Here is a 21,164-nt window from a genome sequence, read left to right as displayed (position 1 = left end):
AGTCATAGTGTTAAGTCATGAGTCATTCGGAGTGGATCTATAGTAGATTGCCGCCAACATTTTTGCTACAAAGACCCTAATGCATACTATTTGAACTGCACAGACTATCACTAACTAATATTCGATCAAAGGAACACAATCGCACCAAAGTTCCTTGGTCTTGTGAATGGAGCCACTACCGGTAATTTAAAACTCAAGATTTTTCTGTTTTTTGTCCTGAACATTTTTCTGTTGCTCTGGTCTGATGCCACTCTGTTCAAAATCTTAGAGAGATCTATCATAAAATATAATCTCTCTATTATTCACTGGATTTTATGGCAATTTCTCACTGGGCCGTTATATCCCCATTGCAAATTTTGTCACGACGTACACAATAAATATCAAAGTCGCACAGTAGTTTTTGCTCCCTGACAAACAACTGATGAAATCCTTGGCGGAGGTAATCCATTGACAGAACGGTATTGGACTTGGAGGATAGCTGAGAGACTCACCAAGCAATTATGACAGGATTAGAAGATTTGTCATGTGGTCTTACTCTGAGGCAAGCAGACTGCCGGAGTATATTTGGTGTCTTTATTAGCATCTTGAAATCAGCATAAATATATATATGCATGCTCATTTTGACCTTGTCTTTAGGGACACGTGCGCAACACATTGTATGACCTTTTTTTCTCCTGTCATCAATTTGTCAGCGTCCATCACCTATCCGGCCCGTTGCACCGGCAACATTTGCATTGAGAGATGGCTACATTAGCTTTATAGATGCAATGAGTCAATTAAAGGCTTAATGACACGTCGCCACGGAAGGTCCAGTCGAGTTTGGTGCACTCCTTACTCCCACATGACCAACCTTTATCATCACTTCCAATTGAAATATGCATGAGACTTCCCAGTGGGGCTATAATGGCCCATAGTTACACCCCCCTATGAAGCCCCCCTGCCTCTGTTTGACAAATGGGAAAAAGCGCCTTGAGTTGCCACGACAACTCACCGGCCGCCTCTGTGAAATTTGTGGAGGTTGTCGTCAGCAGTGCGTCTGCGGTTGACCTCCTGACCTCGTATTCATTATGATTGACGCTGTGGTGATGTCGCTCTGTAAATGTCACACACACACTCAAACACACACACACATCTGTAGTTGTTTTGAATTGACAGCCACCTTAATGATGATGATGGTCCCCAACGCCAGACATGACATTGACTCTTTTTTGAGGGGGATTTTATATATTGAAGTATACAATACTTTTTAAATAAGTGAATCAATGTGTAGTGGAATATGGGCTCCCTCTAGTGGTACATGAAAGAATAATTTAATTAAATGTTCAAACTGTATATAATGTTCAACTTTTTTCATCCAGTAGTAGGATCTGGAAAAAAAATTGAATTGGCAAAAATCTGAATTTTTTCCCCTGACTTTTTTTTGTTGCACATTTTTACATTAAAACATAAAACAAAGATAGTGACATTGAAACACCTCCCCCTTTCCCCCCAAAAATGTGATCAAGCGCAAGTATAAAGGGGCTATAATACGTGCAATATGAATTGATATGCATGGTGTTCCACAGGGTTCAATTGTGGGTCCTCACTCGTTTTCATGAAATCTGCTGCGCCTGGCTTCCATCTTAAGAAAACACTGCTGTCGTGCATATGGAGTGATTTAAAACACAGCTAACCTCGTCTTCATCTCCCGTGTCCTTAACGACCTGTGAGCCTGTAGCGCTCCAAAGACATTTAGTCCTCTGATTGTTTCTAAATCAATGCTGAACAAGCGCATATACCAACACTGACAGATGTGCGTCCGCCCACTTATTGTACACTCGCCAGTAGTATCATTGATGGGAGGCTAAGCAACAGAGGTCATTTAAATCCACTCCAAACATGTCAATGTTTATTTAAGAGGAGACAGCTCGGATGGAATCAATGAGTGTCACTAAAATTCGACAAAATTCTGTCTGGAGATGATAAACAAATACTACAAGTTTAAGATCGACATTACCGCTCACCCATGAGGTTTCAGTTTTTACCCACTGGGCACATAAGGCTATAAACACCCCCCGCTAGGCCGGGACATCTCTGTTTTGCGCTGCTGTGTCTAATTAGCATGCTTGCTTACAAAGATTCATTGATCAAAAGGTGCTTGGACAATGACTGGCTGAAGTTGTCTCAGTTTGTCCTGTTGCCTAGAGAGAGAGACAAGACAGGATTTTTTTTTCATAGTTTGATTTTTAGGTATATTTCTGGTATTTTAATGATATATATAAAAGTACATTTCTGTGTCTTCATTACATGTGACATATCTCCTAGTAAACCTCAGTGCTGCCCCGGCACGTTGTGGCACAATGTGGTACTACACTGAAGGTGCCAAACTCCAAATTTGCATTTGCCTGTCTACTGTAAAAAAACATATATGAAGTTGGGGGTTCTGTTGTGCTCCATTTTTGTAAATACTATAAACTATTTCCTTATTACAAACCTAATTCCCCAAAAAGTTGGGACACTATACAAATTGTGAGAAAACTGCCAAATGTCAATATTTTGTTCAGAATAGAACATAAATGACTGAGAAAATGTATCATTTTAAGGGGAAAATATGTTGACTGTAAATTTCATGGTGCCAACAAATCTCAAAAAGTTGGGACAGATAGCAACAAGAGGCTGGAAAAGTCAATTGCACTTATAAAAACTCAACAGTACAAAGAAGAAGCCATTTTGAAAGCAGACCGAGAAGCGCAAGGGCAGCTTCCACATCTGGAAAGGCATCGTCAATGCAGAAAGGTATATTCAGATTAGAGAACATTTCAACAGCATTTCTCAACACGGTAATGCCAGACCACATGCAGCACCAATTACAACATCATGGCTGCGTAGGAAAAGGATCCGGGTATTGAAATGGCCAGCCTGCAGTCCACTTCTTTCACTTCTAGAGCACATTTGGCGCATCATAAAGAGGAAGGTGCAACAAAGAAAGCCCAAGACAGTTGAACAGTTCGAGACACGCGTGTTAGACAAGAATGGGACAGCATTCCTATTTCTAAACTTGTCTCCTCGATCCCCAGACGTTTGCAGACTGTTGTAAGAAGAAGAGGGGATGCCTCACAGTGGTGAAAATTGCCTTGTCCCAGCTTTTTTTAGATTTGTTTACACCGTGGAATTTAAAATCAACATAATTTTCCCTTAAAATGATATATTTTCTCAGTTTAAACTTTTGACCTGTTCTCTATGTTCTATTCTGAATAGAATGTTAAAATTTGGCACTTCCACATGCATTCAGTTTTTATTCACAATTTGTATAGTATCCCACCTTTTTGGGAATTGGGTTTGTAAATCTGATTTGCATCTTGCCATTCTTCGAGCCGTCATAACACCGCAAAAAAATAGAAAAGGTGTGTGACATTTTGGAGCAGCGGTGATTGATGTGTTTTTGAAGTGCGGCGAGTGAACATGTCAAAGCTCCTTTTGTGGCCTCGTGGCCGATGGATCACACGTCCTGGCGGGACGCGCGGCTGGGCTCTGTGATATGATGCAACTGGCATTTTCCCCAAAACATGCACATGAATGTGCGGCAACCATTTGGAAATACAGCCATAATCTTGTGGAAATTCTGCTCTAGTCAGTTCAATCGGTGTTTTTATTTGAGCCAGATGCTGGTTAGTATTAGCATTAGCTCCAAATGTATTTCAAGCTTGAAAGCTTGTGTAGTTTGATGACTGTCAAATGTCAAACAGTTCCGTTTGCCCCTCAAGCATTTTCTATTTCCCGCCATTCTTCCTGCCAAGGTGACATTTGAAAAGTGCACTTCCCTCTACGCTCCGTCAATCTGACAGCACCCCCCCTCCCCCTCCCGCTTGCCCCCCTCCACCTGCGCTCCGCACCTTCTCCCTGCCTAAGCTTTATATGTTTGTCAGACGTGATGCTGACCTCTTCAAACCAGAGATCTGGGGTGTCCAGACTTTTTCAAAGGGCTGTATACAGAAAAATGCAAAAATAACCAATAGTGTCACAAAAAAAATATTTTAAGAAGAGGACCTTGAAAATAATTTTGTTAAATCGAATGCCAATATTAATATTTTTAGCCTAATCTTTATTTTAGTACAGTATAATCCTCAAAGTGCTTCAAAAAATGGACAGGTGTTCCCCAGGTGGCAACCCTGCCCTTAAATGCTCAAAGGTGGCACCTGATGTGTCATGTACACCCCCCGGATGTGAGCCGTCAGACGTGACTGTCACGTGGCAGTGGCGGCTTGTTAACGTTGGCGTGGGATGATCGATTGAGCTCTCGGTTTGTCGAAAGAGAGCCGAGAGTTTGGCATTTGGTCTGGTGCGGACAGCAGGTGTGCTCGCCTCCCCGGCGGCAAAGTTTGGGGAAGTTAATTGCTTGTCTCGTTACCCTCTGACGTGCGTCTGTTTCCGGGGGATTATGGTGTTATGGTGCGAAATTTTACAAGCCCTGTGCTGTTCTCCAAATGTTGGACGGCCGTTGAATGACGCGCATTTTATTGGCCTTTGGCGAGCGCTTGTTTTCAACATCAGATGCCAATCCGACATCATGCTCCAGTAAATTTGGGATAGAAAATAACAATACTAATTCTGACTCTGAATTAGGGCTGGGCGATATGAGAAAAAAAAAAAAAGGCCTGACCATAATTAAAGTTGTGCATTTTTAATGATATTCTTAATTTCATTTTGACTTTTGTTTTTAGAGCAAGTTTTTTCCCCTTCAAAAATATATTGTTTTAGTTTACTAATTAATGCTGTACGGCTAAGAAAATGGTATTTAGGTACACACATCCTCAGCCTAATTGCCTTAGTCATATATGAAGATCTTTGCAAAACAAAAACAAAAAAAATAATTAGGGTTTGGGTTTCTTGGTCTCTGTTAGACTCAGGCTAACAAATGTTGTGGGCATACTGGGCATAGGCGAACTAGGTAGTCTCCTTGTGTGCCATCTAGTGGAAGGAGCGCCAAATTGCAGAGCAAAAAAAAAGATTTAATTTTTTTTTCTTTTCAAGTCAAGTCAAGTTTCTTTATATAACACTTAATCACAAAAGAGTCTCAAAGGGCTTCACATGCCCACAGTTGACAAATATTTTCCCCGAAAACATTTACAATGGAAAGGTCCAAAGACCTCAGGTGCTGCATTAGGAAAGAGGCGAAAGGAGGAGGAGAAAAAACAGTCCCATGGTAGAGGCATGTATGTTGGTTGATCATCATCTATAAAAATAAACATGAAAATAATTAGCGTCTCAGCTTGCTAGTAACTTGTTTACTCCACTATTACATCCATGCTAACCCAGAGCGGGGCAAAGCTTGCTGCCTTTAAAATAAAGCAGTCAGTCCAGTCCACACACCTGCGAATAAAGTTACTTAAATCATTGTTTCACATAATCACGTTAATTTATGATGCAAGATAAAAATTGCATGCTGGTTTAATGTAAACAAATATATAGTAAAGGGATACTTTTTTGTAGTTGGCGGTGACATTTGGTCTGTATTGTGTGGTGTGCTATTAAATATATTTTATTTATTTATTTATTTGCCATGGGGGTCAACAATCTGCATTTTCGCCTAGAGCACCAAATCACTTTGGACCGCCCCTGGTTAGACTATCAATGTCTATCAAAACGTAGCTTTTGTACGTCAAAGGCCAACTTTGACTACTCCTACTCCGAGTGCACATCTGTCTTGTAACAGAAGATGATGTGTGTGCGCTGGGGTGCGCAGCCGCCACCTGACGATCGAGTTTATGGCGCGTTTGTCAGCGTGCCCTTGATGGATGTAAAGTTAAACATCCAATACGCTCGTTGAAGAGCCTGGCTCCCTGACAGCGTCCTGCGGGGGAGGAAAAGCAAACCAAGGGAGCCGTCGCCATCATGGATTTCCCCCGCCGTCCAGGAATCGGCGACCTTCAAACCAAGAGCTCAATTTTGGCCGCTGATGATCAAAAGCCATCGAGGGGAAGCTGATTAATGACTTGGCGGCTGATTGTTACACTTGTTTGCAGACATGATGATAAAAGGCTACATTATGCCTGCATCTGTTTGCCAGCCAATGAGCGTCCAATCAGCAGGAATTGTGCGCAATGAAATTGAAAAGAGGCCGCCGACGCTATACTTGAAACACAGACCGCAATCAACCTGCAACAACAAACTCAAATTCTTTCTATGTCTGTCGTTCAACAATGGTTAATATTATGGGTCTGTGCCAAAACTTTATTGAACACATGCACTAAGTTCATTTCTATTGTGCAAGGTCAGTTATCATTCAATTGTTCTAAATAATATGCTCACGATTATATCTTGTCTGTCTATATTTAAATATCCTGTAACCTCACATATTCTCATTGGGTTTTTCTTCTTCTTGTGGTCCTACCGTGATGGAGAGAAAAACAACAACCCCATGTTGCCCTTTCCCCACCCAACAGCACCGGTTGTCATCCAAAGGTGGTCTGAGGGGATGGGTTGAGGTCAAAGGTCTGCGTTGATCACGGGAATGTGGAGGAACTCCCACCCACGTCCCGTGGGGCCACGCGCCGTGTCGTGAAGCAATCACAGCCACCTCTCTATCATCCTCCGCCCGTGGGTGCCTCCATCTCCACCCGTCCATTATCCCCGGCTCACTAGTCCCAAAATGAGGGGGACACTTGCCTCCCCCAACCTCCTTTCATTCCTCCCAGTTGACTGGCTGCTATATGGAGGGTGACACTGGGCCAATTCAATCTGGTAACCCCTCCCAGTGTGAGCCAAAATGTCCCCTTCCCTACTGGACGTCTGATAACATCAAAAACTGTCACATTTGTTGGTTTTCCCTAGCAGGATCATTGCAATGTGTTTGATCAAATTCCCCCAGGTGCTTCTACTTATATTCTTGATCCTCTGCAAAAGAGGACTTTTACTGAAGTCACTGATTCATTTATTATTTTATTTTATTTTATATTGTTGTATGAGATGATTATTTTAGTTGCGAAAGGCTTCGTTTGTGTCAGCATGACAGTGTTATACTGTCTCCTGGTGGCCAAGACTCAACGGGAGCAGCATATTTTCACTGTAGTAGGGGTTTTGTCACAGAAAGAATTCAAGCTGGATATATCATCATATTTTTCCAAGATGCCTTCTTCAGCTTCGACTTTCTTTAATCAAATATCTTTGTCACCTTGTGTTTCTCCAAATAAAGCTGAAATAACTTAACTACATCCTTTTCATGTTATTTATGCTCAATGTTAAAGTGAGTTAGAAATAGGCCTACAAACCCAGAAGTGTGCATGGGCAAATCAAGTCGTGGTGAAAGCTTTCCAGCATTTACAACGTTGAAAATCAAAATCAGTGTACAGTAAAAATATACCATATACTAGTAATAGCCTGTATCATACATGCAGTGTGCTCTGCCAAATACGATACAATACTGCCCTCCTGAGGATGACTGTAGTAACTATGACCAGGGCGGGAAATAGGATCGATTTGTTTGTGAGCTGTTGGAAGAAGCCAGGGCAGGAAAGATGGCCTACATGATAATATTTAAAAAATCATCAGTCAGTAACGTTAAAAAAATATGTAAGGATAGCCTGGATCGGCATAGAAGAGATGCAGTGATTATGGCAAGACTCATCTAAGTTAGCACACCAGCAAATGTTTGTCACTGTTTGTCACAGGGGCGTTTTGCCTCTGGCCCGATTTGCACACTTGAGGGACACAACAGCAGCGTTTGAGTTTTGAACATCACGTCGCAATTTATTTGAGAGAAAGGATCCAGATGCTAGGTAGCGAGACATGATGGATTGTAATTGTTTTAAGACATGTTTTAAAATGGCAAGATGAGTCAGTAAAAAAAAAATGCTAAAAAAAAATCTTCAAAAAAACATGGATGATGGCTTAATATCTAATCTTAAAATTCTTATGCGCTGTTGCAGGAGTTAAGATTTGCATACGTGTGACAAGGCTGAGAAGGGGAGGGCAGAGTGCCCATGCGTGTGAGAAGGAGCGGAAGAGTGAGTGAAAGGCTCGTGTAAGCGGAGGTTGTCAAGACGATGTCCAATAATTTGACTATTCTGGGAAGATGTACGTTTTTGGAGTACTCCTATGTTCACTTCATTTGCAGCCTCTTTATCCAGAGATCGTATAACTTTTGGACTCATCCTTCAAAATAAGAATGAAGAAATATCTACAAATCTCATTTTATGAATGGCAAAATTATTCATTCACAAGAAAAAAAAGTTTCAAAAATCTCACTCCGTTTTTCCAAATTTTGTAAACAAATTTGGCACAGTAAGAAATTACCTCTGTTGAGTTGAATGTCTTGATTTCATTTATGTAATGTCATTTATATGTTATTTATGTATGTAATTTACAATTGTATGTGAACATTGAACATTGATTCTTTGAATTTTTGGGGAGTTAACTACTGTTCCCTTGGCAGTTTTTGTGTATAGAAAATGATTCATTGTTGCCAAGTTTGTATGTCTTACAGAAAATAAACATGGAGAAAAAAAGGTTGTCAAGACGAGTGTGCACTACGGAGGACAGAAAAGAAAGTGTGTCAAAAATCAAGAAAGAAGGCTGCTGTGCAACTCTCCGTCTCCGGGTGATTCCAATTTTGTCGACGCGCAACGGGAGTTGTTAGGAAATGGTAACAGCGCTATCCCTGTTGTCATTTTTTATTCGTCCATACAAATGTACCTTTAACTGTAGCAGACACTTAAAAAGAGAACACATTTCAAAACCGGTCCGGGCAGATGCCCGGATGCAGCAGCCTATCGATTTGCAGCGGGGCGTATCCAGCCTTGAACGAGCGTGGACTTCACAACGATGCCTCAAATATTCCTTCCTCGTCAAGACGGCAGATTTGATGTAGTTGATCGGCTCCCGGTGAAGAAGACACGCCTTCCTTGGGCTCATCGCCGCCACCGCTGCGGTTTTCCTGCACGACAAACTCAATAATTCCTGATAGATATAAGTAGGCGCCACGCCGCCACTTGTTTTACACTTGCGCATTTTTCTGCTGCGCATGCATGGGAAGTCTTTCAAAGTCAACATGGTGACTTTCGTCTCACGGCAAATAAGTGTCAAGTGGAGTCAATGTTTGAAAGGGGAAAACAATTAGTTTAACTTCAAATGTACAGTTCATTTTGGCATAGTATTGTTAAACATTATATAGAAAAAGTGTATATATATTAACATTACATAGAAAAGGTAACAGACAAGCTAAGAAATATCAAAAAACAACACAAAGAAGGAAGAAAAGAAAGAAAAAAGAAAGAAAGAGAGAGAAAGAAAGAAAGGGGGGAAGTAAAGAAGAAAATAAGAAAGAAAGAGAGAAAGAAAAGAAGGAAAAAGAAAGAAAGAGAGAGAGTGAGTGAAAGGAGGGAAGGAAAAAAGAAAGGAAGGAAAGAAAGAACAAATGAAATAACGAAAAAAGAAGGAAGGAAAAAAGACAGAAAGAGAGAAAGAAAGAAATAAAGGAGGGAAAAAAAGAAGGAAAAAGGAAGGAAAAGAGATAAGAAAGAGGGAAGGAAGGAAAGAAAGAAAAAAGAAGGAAAGAAAGAGAGAGTGAGAGAAAAAGGAAAGAAAGAATATAAGAAAGAAAGAGAGAAAGATAGAAAGAAAAAAGAAAGAATGAAAAAGAAACAAAGAAAGAAAAAACAAAGAAAAAGAGAGAAAGAAAGAAACGAGGGAAGGAAGGAAAAAAGAAAGGAAGGAAATAAAGAAAGAAAGAAAGAAAGGGAGGCGCCTAGGGGATATCAGCAAGGTTAAAATCCTCTACTAAATTACACAATTTCACTGGATTATTTTTCTTCATACATTTCAAGGATAAACAATAATGACACGATACTTTATGAAAAACACAGAAATTATGTTTACATTTCAAGAATCTATTTTTTATGTACAATTTTTTTTTATTTTTACCAAGAATTATTAATGATATGTTAATGACCATGTCATGGGATGACTCTCTTACAGAAATACCATACAAAACACTTGCTTTTGTCAAAAAAGAGAGATTGGGCAATTTAGGGAATAACCAATCATACAAATCTTCCCAGAAGGCTTTAACAACTATGCAATCATAAAATAAATGTTCACTTGTTTCAATGTCTTCATCACAAAATACACGTTGTTGTGCTCCAAATTGAAAAACTTTCCTAAAAACTCAGAAGAAGAATTATTATTATTATTATCTATTAACAATTTTATAGTGAATTTCCTTTGCTTTTGGGGGAATGGGAAATTTTAAGTACTTGGATATCAAAATTCCAACTTCTTTTTTTGAGAAAGCCGTCCAGTTGCACTTCTTGCAAAATATTTTTTTTCTTCTCATGGGAGGGACAGATCCAGTGGAGTGGCTATTTGTCTTAATAGATTTCCGGGCGAAATTGTTGCACCCTAAATAGATAAAGGCAATCATTGGATAGTTGTGGTTATTAACTAGAAAGAGTATTTGCAATTTTGGTAGATAGAATAGAATAGAATGTTACTGGAATCTATTATCTGAAAATATTGCTGAATTTAAGAGTGTTTTTAGAATAGAATTTATTTTAATTGGTGGGGATTTTAATTTGGCACCAGAAGAATGATCATAATGATCATCATTATATTTGGCTTTTATGGATGGGAATTATTTAACAGACATTTGGAGAGAATTAAATCCAAATAGTAAACAATTTTCTTGGATAAAAACAAATGGGCGTTCAAGATCCAGAATAGACTTTTGGCTATAGTGTCTCCTGAAATGGTGGACATGGAAAAAAAGTGTGCCAATATCTGCTACCCCTCTGACGGACCATTGTGTTATTGATATTACTTTGAAAGTGGGAAGTAATTCAACATTCAAGAATGGTCATTGGAAATTTAAAGCTGAATTATTGAATGAAGAGGATTTTGTACACTGAGTCAAGGTCTTATTGGCAGAAATGATGCAAAGCTAGAAACTTATTGTAGAAAATGGGAACATTCTATCAAATGTGGCAAATCCAGACGTCAACAGCAAAGAGATCTTGAAGTGAAATTGTTTCAAGATATAAACGAATGTTGTAGAAATGTTGAGTTATCAGACGATGAGAAGGGTGAAATAGATACAGTAAAACAAGGACAGAAAAAAAATCATCTTATTTTTTCAGGCTTGAAAAGAGAAGACAAATTAAAAATAAAATGGATGTTTTAATGATTAATGATATAGAATACAAAAATAATATCTGAAGAAATCATTTATATTCGAAATTATACTCATCAGTGCACAAAAGGGTTGATTCATTATCCTTTTTGGAGAGTACAAAACATAATATTCCTCAAATTGAATTGACATTCAAAACGTGTGATTCTGAAAATGGGAGAATTAGAAGCAGCTATAAAGCAGATGTCAGTAGGGAGATCATCTGGCCAAGATGGTTTGACCTCATATTTCTATAAGGTTTTTCTGGGAAGAAATAAAAGAACTATTATTTAATGCCTTGAAAGAAACCATTGAAAGGGATGATTTAATGCCAACCATGAAACAAGGAGTTATTACCTTGTTACCTAAACCTGGTAAGGATAAAATATATATTGATCATCTTAGACTAATAACTTTGCTGAATGTTGATTACAAATTGTTGGATTAAAGTTGGATAGCAAGTGAAACACAATCTGGAGTTATTAGGGACAGACCCATTCACCATAATATTAGGTTGGTTCATGATTTCATAGACTACAGATCCTTAACCCATTCACTGCCATTGACGTCAGAAATTCAATATTCATACTATTTCTATTAGTTTCACATTTCTTTCCATTTTTATTAACAAGAGTATGAAAACCTAGAATTTTTTTTATTGTACATTTAGAACAGATATCAAATTTGTAATTAATCATGAGTTAACTATTGAAGTCATGCAATTAATTACAATTAAAAATTTTAATCATCCGATGCCCCTAATTTTTAAGAATCTTTTATTTTATTTTTAATTAGGGGCATCAGGCAATGAAATTAATCACTTGACTTCACTAGTTAACTCACGATAAATCACAAATTTTATATCTGTTCTAAACGTACAATAATTTTTTTTCTAGGTTTTCATACTCTTAACACAAGTGGAAAAAATGTGAAACTAATAGAAATAGTTCAATTGTTGACGTCTATAACCGTCAATAGCAGTAAATGAGTTAATTGAAGATAATGGTTTTGTGTTATTTTTAGATTTTTTATAAAGCTTTTGATTCAGTTGAACATTCAATGATAATAAAATCCCTCGAATACTTTGGATTTGGTCAGAGGTTTAGTAAGTAGGGCAATTAGTATGATGTACAAGAGTATTAATAGTTCGGTTTCTCTTCTTGCAGGAACAGTTTGAGGTTAAACGGGGCATTAGACAGGGATGTCCTTGTTCTCCTTTATTTATTTTGGTGGCAGGGTTCAGCCTTTAAATGTATTGAGTAATCATCTGACTCAATTAGCTGATGATACGAAAATATTTTTGGGAGAAAAAAAAAGATCATTCCTTTGGTAATTAGATAGATAGAACAATTTTCTAAAGCATTTGGGTTATATTTAAAATAAATAAATAAATGTGAGTTGATATCAATATATATTGATCACCCAGCGGATTTATATGGAATTCCAGTGAAAGATGAGGTGAAATATTTAGGTGTGACCATAACAAATGACTATAAAACCAGAGCAAACTTGAATGTTGTATCAGTGTTGGGGGAAAAAAAGCAAATCTATTAATTACAATTACAAAGAGATCTGTCAATTTTCTGACATATTTTGTTAACCAAAATTGAGATTGTCTCAAGATTTATTTACGCAGCCTTTTCTTTATACATTTTTGCATCCTTTAATTAAATAAAAAAATCAAACAAATTTTTATTTCATTTGGAAAAATAAACACTACTATTTGAGAAAAGGATATGCATTGAAACCATTTGAAGAAGGTGGGCTGAATGTAATTGATTATGAAGTAATGAATGGTATGCTAAAACCCCAGTGGTTGCAACAGTGTTTAAAAGGGAATATGAATAACTTTTGGTTTTATTTTCCCTCGAAATAGATTTGTTTTTGTTTCATCAGGTTTTGTTGTATTGGAACTGATTTATAAATTATAACTTTACTCCATTTTCTGTTCCTATCTGGAATAATAGATGTGTTCTAGTGAAAATAAAATATTTGTTTTATCATGATTGGGTATAGAGAAAAGTATTTGGTCGATCTTGCACTTAATGGATATAAGAGGAGCAAATCTTAGATTTGAAGCAGTCGATTAGACAAGATTTGAGAAAATCAGCCCCGCCCACTAAGTTTGACAGATAAAATAAATTCATGAAACGCTGCAACATGAAATAAATAAATTATATATATATATATATATATATATATATATATATATATATATATATATATATAATTAAATTAATGACACACTTTGCAATTATTGGTTTATTTATTGCCATATTTAATTAATAAATGACACATTTATTTAATTATATATTGGTGTATTCATTTATTTAATTTGGGCACTTTTGGTCCTCCATAGGACATGGCAGCCACTCAGCTTGGGGGTTGATTTTCCACAAGCGTGCTTGTACCCCTTTGTAGGCTCCAGACATATTGCTGGCATTATCATAGCACTCCTCCCTGCAATTTGCAATATCAACCCCCATCTCTTCTAAAACACTTGTTAGTGACTGGAACAGGCTTTCACCAGTGTGCCTTACTATTGGCAACATTTTTACAACACGCTCTTCAATGCAACCATCTGGTGACACAAATCTTAGTATAAATGTCGTCTGATCAACATGGGAAATGTCAACACTAGTGGGAGAAATTTTCACCATTTCCACTTTACCAACAATTTCAGATAGCACTTTTTTACCCATCAGATCGATAAATTCCTCACACACATTTAAAGATAAATATGACGGTGTTCCTTCCATATAGTCCATAGTCAAATTGGCTTAACAGTTTCATACATCCCAAATAGTTCCCATTGTGGACAATACCAAATTGGTGGATGCTTCCTCTAAAAGCCAGTCTCCACTCTGACAAAAAAAAAAAAAGGCGGGCCCTCGGCCTTCCTCGTCACGTGACTCGTGTCTTTCCGTCGGCGCAGCGAGAACCCTCTCCCCACCTTGGAGATCGCCATCAGGAACACGGGCGACACCGACCAGTGGTGCCCCCTGCTGGAGACGCTGACGGACGCCGAGATGGAGAAGAAGATCAGGGACCAGGACAGAAACACCAGGTGGGCGTCGGCATCGCCGCATGCAACTAAACTAAACTAAATATAAAACCCAAAAATTGGGGAAAAGTTTTTTAACATTTATTTAATAAGTAAACATTTTTTGAGGGGAATTGCACAGACATTCTCTTTGCACACTTTACCCATTACTAAGTGTTCGTGAAAAGTGCCTTTTGGAGAAAAAACATCTCTGGTGTTTAAAATTCTAGCCAAGTATGCACGCACCTCGTCTTCGACAACTAAAGGGTGTCCCCATCATCCCTTTCCTCCGTCAAATGTCCCGGGCTCTTCTCCCCCGGACTGGCTGGGCGCTGTCGCTGCAGCTGGTGGTGGTCGTGGCGGCCCGTTTGCCGATTAGGCCCGTCTCACTTCCCCTCATCCTTCTTCGCCAAAGCCCGCGTTTTTGCGTCTTAAAAACCCAGTGAGCTTGGGAATTTGGCCCATTACCTCTTTGTCACGGCGCTCTTTCTCCTTTTTAACCTTTTTTTTTGAGCGCCGCTCTAAAACTTTTTTTTAGCGGTCTGTCCTTGCTCGCCATTAACTGTATTGATATGCCCTCCTGGCGGAGTGGGCGGGGTTAGTAAATTGGTACAGCGGCTGAAAGTTGAACAAGTGGCACAATTGACCATTTGCCCCGACGTCACGTGATCACGTGACTGCCCTAACCCTAACCCGGCAGAAGGAAATGATTGTTGAATGGAAGTGGACGTGACCCGCAGCGACTTAGTTTTCCTAAGCGACTGTTATTTTACAAATTAAAAGTTATTATTGCCCATAAAACCATGGAATCTATTACTTCAACCGAAGGTCGCCTGTCAGTAGAAGTTGCACATTTAGTCGGAACTAGAGTGCGATATTTACTTAAGTTGGAGATCGCTAGTTTGAAAACAGCCCTTTACCTTCTGTTGCCAGCTGTTTTTACCAAGTTAATCAAATCGCTGACTTTGCCGGAATTCACAGCGCACGACCCATATGATTATGTAGTCAATGCCGTCTCTCCTCCTTACACCGGGGCTGATATGGTTTCATTGTGACTGCGTGGTTGGAAGTTTTGTGCAACAAGACCGAGTAACAAGAAATAAACCACAATTCCTCTAACATCACTGCCATTAATGCTGAAACAGTTCAAGTGGCGCAATCAGGTGGAGATCGGCACTTGTGAACAAACTGTTCCTGCTGTCATGCCATGGCAACCGTCCTCGAATGAGACACAACAAGATGACATTTCTATCAAGACATAAGGTTTTCTTCAAGCACCTCTCAGTATTATTTTGTCATTCTGTAACTTTAATGCACAGTTAAGTCATATTATGCCTTTTTAAACATCATAATATGGATTGCTCCAATCCTGAGTAACAAATTAAAAAAAGGCAATCCTAATTTCAATTCATATTCACTGCCATATGTTTGCCCTGGATTGTCATTAAATATATTAAATCGTAAATACAATTTTATTTGTTTATCCAATTATGAGTTGGAATGTATTGGAGAGTCCCCAAGAAAAGAAATCCAGATATGTTGTATTCAGAGATTGGCTGTAGTTAACTATCATCACCACTAGGTTGTGCAACTAACCAACTGTAATGTTGTCCACTTGCGGGTTTGTCTTGCAGGTGAGGTTTGTGACTCATTGGCGTCACTCCCTCGCGAAACCCGCCCTGACTGCAACGTGACGACGTAACAACAGGTAAATTGCGTTAATAATTTAGCGACTACGAGAAGGAACGGGGGAAGGCAAGAGTGTGTCTCACTCACTCTTTCTCTCACTCAAATTCTTTATGTATTTTTGCAGCCCTTCTTAGGATCAGCCAATCGTGTGGCAGCTCATCATCCTCTGTCACTGAGTCAATGTGGAGGAGGAGGTGGAGATATTTTACTGGTGAGCTTTTTTCCCCTTGATTTAAAAAAAAGTAAATATCACGATGCATCAACACAGAAGAAACGTGGATTCATGCAACACTTCCTAAAAATTTCACAGTAAGTGCCACAATACCCATTTTGTATAATTTTTTTGTTTACAAAATAAAAGATACGACATGCTGCCTGTTACCCTTAACTTATTTCATTAGACCATTACCTATTTATGTTTTGTATGTTTTTTATTTCATTTATGTTTATGTTGTTTCATAATTTGCAATCACTCTTTTTTTTTTAGTAAAAAGTTATTATTATATGTTTATTATCTTAATTCGATAGCATTTTGTTTTTAATGTTATTTTAATTTTTGCTTTTTATTTTTTTGCTTTCACAGTACCTATTACTTTATATTTTAATTCAATTCTTATTTTATTTTGTAGTTATTTTATCAAAATTGTAATTAATTTTAACAATTATTTTTTATTTGATTTATCACCATTTTATTTTTATTGTGACTATTTTTGTTCTATTATTGTTTGAATTTTTACAGTTTTTTTCTTTTTGTATTTTAATTTGCTCCTATGTACACCTTAAAATTTTATATTCTTTTATATTTCAGTTTAAATTATTTTTATTTCATTTAGTAAAAATTTAGGTATTAAAGTTGTATTTGTATTTTTGTTATTGTTTGATTTCATATATATTTTTATGATTTTGATTTGTTTATGTAACCTATACAACATATCAAGTTGACCCTCAGTAATGAAAGAAATGCAGCGAGTATACAGGGAAACAGATTAAAGGCGTGTGATTAGAGGATAAAAGAGGATTATCAGCACTTCTTCACAGTGCAACTTCCTGTTCACGTCTTTGTCTACGATCACGTGCTACTGTTGACTGCTGTTGTGTGGAGCTAAATTAAACCAAGAGCCTCCTTCCTAAAGTCACTTTATTTTTAGGGACAGAAACTGGCGGGAGACGCCGAGGGCGGAATTAGGTGCTAATCGGGATGAGCGAGGCTCAGCGGGAATGCGGCAGGGATCGCTGGCACTCTCCCCCACCAGACGCCACAAAGATATGGACACACACGAAACCCTGTGGTGATTTCCAGGTATGTAACTTTAAAATCGTGTCATTTGAAGACATTTCTTTTACAAAAGTTTTGTTTGAAGCCATCTGTTTCCTCTTCGATTCATTTGGGCTATTCAAATTTAATGAGCAGTGTGCAATGTTTGTTATCTGGTTACCAGAGTCATGTTACATGGAATACACGCACACTATGTGGAGAAGTTTGTTTTTTGCAGTTAGCATTGTCCAGTTCAGTGTGTTTCTTTGCCTAAATTTGGGGGGGAAATACAATACAATCCATGATACAATTTTTATGACATTTGTTTCAGCTTTTTCACCATACAGTCTTTGCAACAAACACACCACAATTTAATGCACTACCAAAAACGTTTTAATGTGTTTTTAATAAGAAAAATATTAGCACTAAACAGTATTGAATGTAACATTAAGCCTTGGCCACTAGAGGGCAGTATATTGTGTACAAACACATTCCATCACATCAATGCTAGTTCCATAAACCTGTGTGGCATTTTGCATCATGTATTAGCATTAAGCTAGCAGGCTTACTTGAAGTAAAGGTTATGTTATGTGGTTTTAAATATACAATGTCGTGTAATTCAGTAAGTGCTCTTAATTAAAATGTTTACCTTACAAAATGGACATTTAGTCATCTTTTAAAGCGTAATTCCACCTCTAATAAGACCAAGCAAAGTCAACAGAGTAGCTTGTGAATATCACATGACAAAATTCAGAAAACAGGTGAGCCATGATTTGTCGTTAACCTGAGCCCTGAGCAAGTGTGATGTCATTTTCAGTTGACAGCAAGTGGCAAAAACGTTTGCCCACCAAGATGGATAAAAAAAAAAGTGTGGATTTTGCTGCCTTAATTCATTCCACAATTTAAATTTTCAATTTTATTCCAGACTCAGGGTCCACTCTTAAGAACAAACAAAACAAGCAAAAAAAATAAAAATAATACAAAGATTAAGAAAAATATAGTTACACATTAAGAAGACAGGCATACCAGAGTTTCCATATGTTTGACTGGTAGCGAATTGCACTCCATCCAATATTCCTGAGTGACACCCAAATTTCATTTTGAGACTTTTTCAGTCTACCAATAAAACTATACATTGAAGTTCTTAGTACAGCTTGCAAAGTGTTCACTCGCGCGGAGACAAACATCTCAGTTGCACTAGTCCATCGTGGCCTTCTTAAAAGCACTCGCAGAGCATCATTATAGGCCACCTGAAGCCTATACATACTAGCTTTTTTTAAACTATGCCAAAGGTGAGCTGTATACAAAGGTGTACAAAATGATTTAAACAGGAACAACTTTACATCATCAGAACATGAACCAAACTTGCTCAGCAGTGTATTAGCCTGGGCATACAATATCCTACACTGCCTGTAGATATCGTCATCATCTGCCATATCGGCAGTGATGATGTGTCCAAGATATTTCACCTTATACGTTACATTTAATTTCGCATTTAACAAATAAAAATCAGGATGGTTCATGTGCTTGTCCTCCTTAGTTCTACAAATCATAATCACACTCTTAGTCGTGTTGTACTTGATGTCAAACAGCTCACCATAGTCTACACGGATGCTAATAAACTGCTGTAGGCCAGCAGAGCTCGGGCTAAACACAACTAAATCGTCAGCATACAGTAAATTAGTCATAAGCAATTTTCCAGCAAAACAACCAGTTTTACATATCCTAAGCCTTGTTGAGAGTTCATCCATATACAGGTTGAATAAAATTGTGGACAAAATCTCACCCTTCCTGACTCCATTGCTAACCCTAAATGGGGCAGACACAGCATTCCCCCACTTAACCTGCATAGTTTGCTTACTGTACCAGTAAATCAACAAGCGCACTATGTATTTGGGAACACCTTTGTATATCTGCTTCATAAACAGCTTACGGTGATTCACCCTTCAAATGCTTTAGAAGTGTCCACACGTTTCTGTTCATATACCGGCCCATGCCTCGGTTTTCCTGCCAGAAACCACTCCTGAGAAGCCTCCCTTGCCTTTGCAAAATATTTGTTATTTATGTGCATTCCATCCTGGTCGTCCTTTCTTTTTATGTTTTACTTTTTGAAAAGATTCACTTGCCCTAAGCAACACTTTTGACAACATCTTCATGCATGTCAAGTATAGCATCTCTGTGATTAGAATTTTTGCAATTTACATCCCTACACATCACAGCCTCCCTTGGCAATAAAATTTGCTTTAAAAAATTATCAGTATTCACAGAGTAAGAGAATATTTCCTCTCTTGAAACGGAGCTACAGTCCACATAGAATGTACCACTTTCATTATTATTAACCTCAGTCGAGGGTAGACACTGACAATTTATTTGCATTCCAAATGGAATGTGATCTGCTGTTGAAAGCTCATAGAATATTTTCATGTCTACTAATGATTCATGTGCATCTGCTGTGGCTATGCAGGGTGTCCAATCATGAGGTGCTATGCCAAGCTTCACTGATGTATGAGATGTATCTGCAGGCAAGAAAACATTAGTTGACAGTATAAAATCATTATCCTTACAAAACCGGTGCAAATGATTAGCAAATATTGATGTCCTGTCTGCAATATCTGAATTAAAATCACCAATAATAAACACATTAAAAAATGTATTATCCTGAACAAACAAATTTATAAATGCAAGCCTATTAAGATACTCTGTTTCATTATTATGGCACTCATAGGGAATGTACACATTTAAAATAAGGCATTCTTTACAATTTAGTGTTAGGTGAATTCCAATACACAAGTCCACTTTAAGGAGGACATTTAAGGAGTCAATTTTCTTATTCCAAAGGATGGCAACCGCACCAGGAACACTCTCACGTATTATACCATACAAGATTCTCCAGTTCCATGAAAGTTTTGATTTACTGAATTCAAAACTTCCAAGTCCTGCTTAGTCAAAAATGTCTCTTTCAAACACAGCACGTCGCATTGACTCAACAGGTGCTCCACAACAACCCTGCGAGCCATTGCCTCTGCACTCTGCACAAATACAATATTAACCAGAATGTCATGTTTCGACCAGTGGGGTGGCATAGAACATATTGTAAAGAACATTTTTGGGTAGACTTCCCTTTTAAACAAACTATACACAATTGGCACAGGAAAAACTTCCAATGATGTAACAAGACCAAGCAAATCAAACACAGAGCAATAGAACCGAAATGGGTTTTTCTTTGGATCATTTTCCGCACTTGGCAGAAGTCATAAATAGTGACTAGTCAGCCAGTGCGGCCTCCTCGGTGGTTCAGAGGGTCCTGAGGGTGGTTGGCGTGTTGCTTTCAAGCATAGAGGAGGAGGACACACGTGTCCTGCAGCTACCCACACACACATGCACAGCAAATGAGCGTTTCTTCTGTGTCGTGTCGCAACACATCGGCTTGACGCTCAGTCGGGCTGACACGTTGTGTTTTGTTGTGCTGTAATCCTCTCTGGATGTAAAATATGATTTCAACACATTCTTTTATATTTGCTCTGATTAAAGGAATCTCATTATCAGAGGAGACTGGGAATTAATCACAATTGTACTGCACATAAATATATTTTTTTCATCTCAAGCGATGGCACGGCCTCATATTGCCCCCCCCCCCCCCTCCCAAAAAAAAAGCCAAGGCGGTGAATTATTATTCATAATATGAGTCATCCTCCACAGCTACTGTGTGTTTTTTCTATGTAGATATGCTTTCACTTTTGACATTTTGCTCTATTGCACATCACCGGCTCTTATTAGGCTATATCATCATTTTGAACAAACACAACGAGACTTTGTTTTACCATGCTGTTCAATATGTGACACCTTTAAACAATAATGGACCTCTTTCTAATGCATTTGTGCGGGTTATTCCCCTTTAACGACACATTTTGCTCCACTGAAGATTTCAGTTCACCTGTCAGAGACGGCGCATGCGCAGTCAGCACTGAGAGCGTCAAGGTAACGAGTGTGTTCAGGAAGAATGCGGAAGTTGTCGCTGTCGTCCATGTAAACGTGAT

The 21,164-nt window shown here is 38.3% G+C and overlaps 1 long non-coding RNA gene across 2 annotated transcripts; it reads right to left on the bottom strand.

Moving 5' to 3' along the window:
* Positions 1-13,387: 13,387 nt before the first annotated feature.
* LOC144035275 (uncharacterized) lies at positions 13,388-14,783 on the bottom strand. 2 transcript variants are annotated; one of them, XR_013288401.1, is made up of 2 exons: positions 14,430-14,783; positions 13,388-14,243 (listed from the first exon to the last, which is right to left on the bottom strand). It is a non-coding gene; the product is annotated as an uncharacterized LOC144035275 (long non-coding RNA). The 2 variants fall into 2 exon arrangements; XR_013288400.1 differs by having other exon boundaries at positions 13,388-14,154.
* Positions 14,784-21,164: the final 6,381 nt, after the last annotated feature.

The sequence above is a fragment of the Vanacampus margaritifer genome, chromosome 15, assembly GCF_051991255.1.
Source record: "Vanacampus margaritifer isolate UIUO_Vmar chromosome 15, RoL_Vmar_1.0, whole genome shotgun sequence".
NCBI lineage: Eukaryota > Metazoa > Chordata > Actinopteri > Syngnathiformes > Syngnathidae > Vanacampus > Vanacampus margaritifer.
This window is presented reverse-complemented; position numbering and strand designations above follow the sequence as displayed.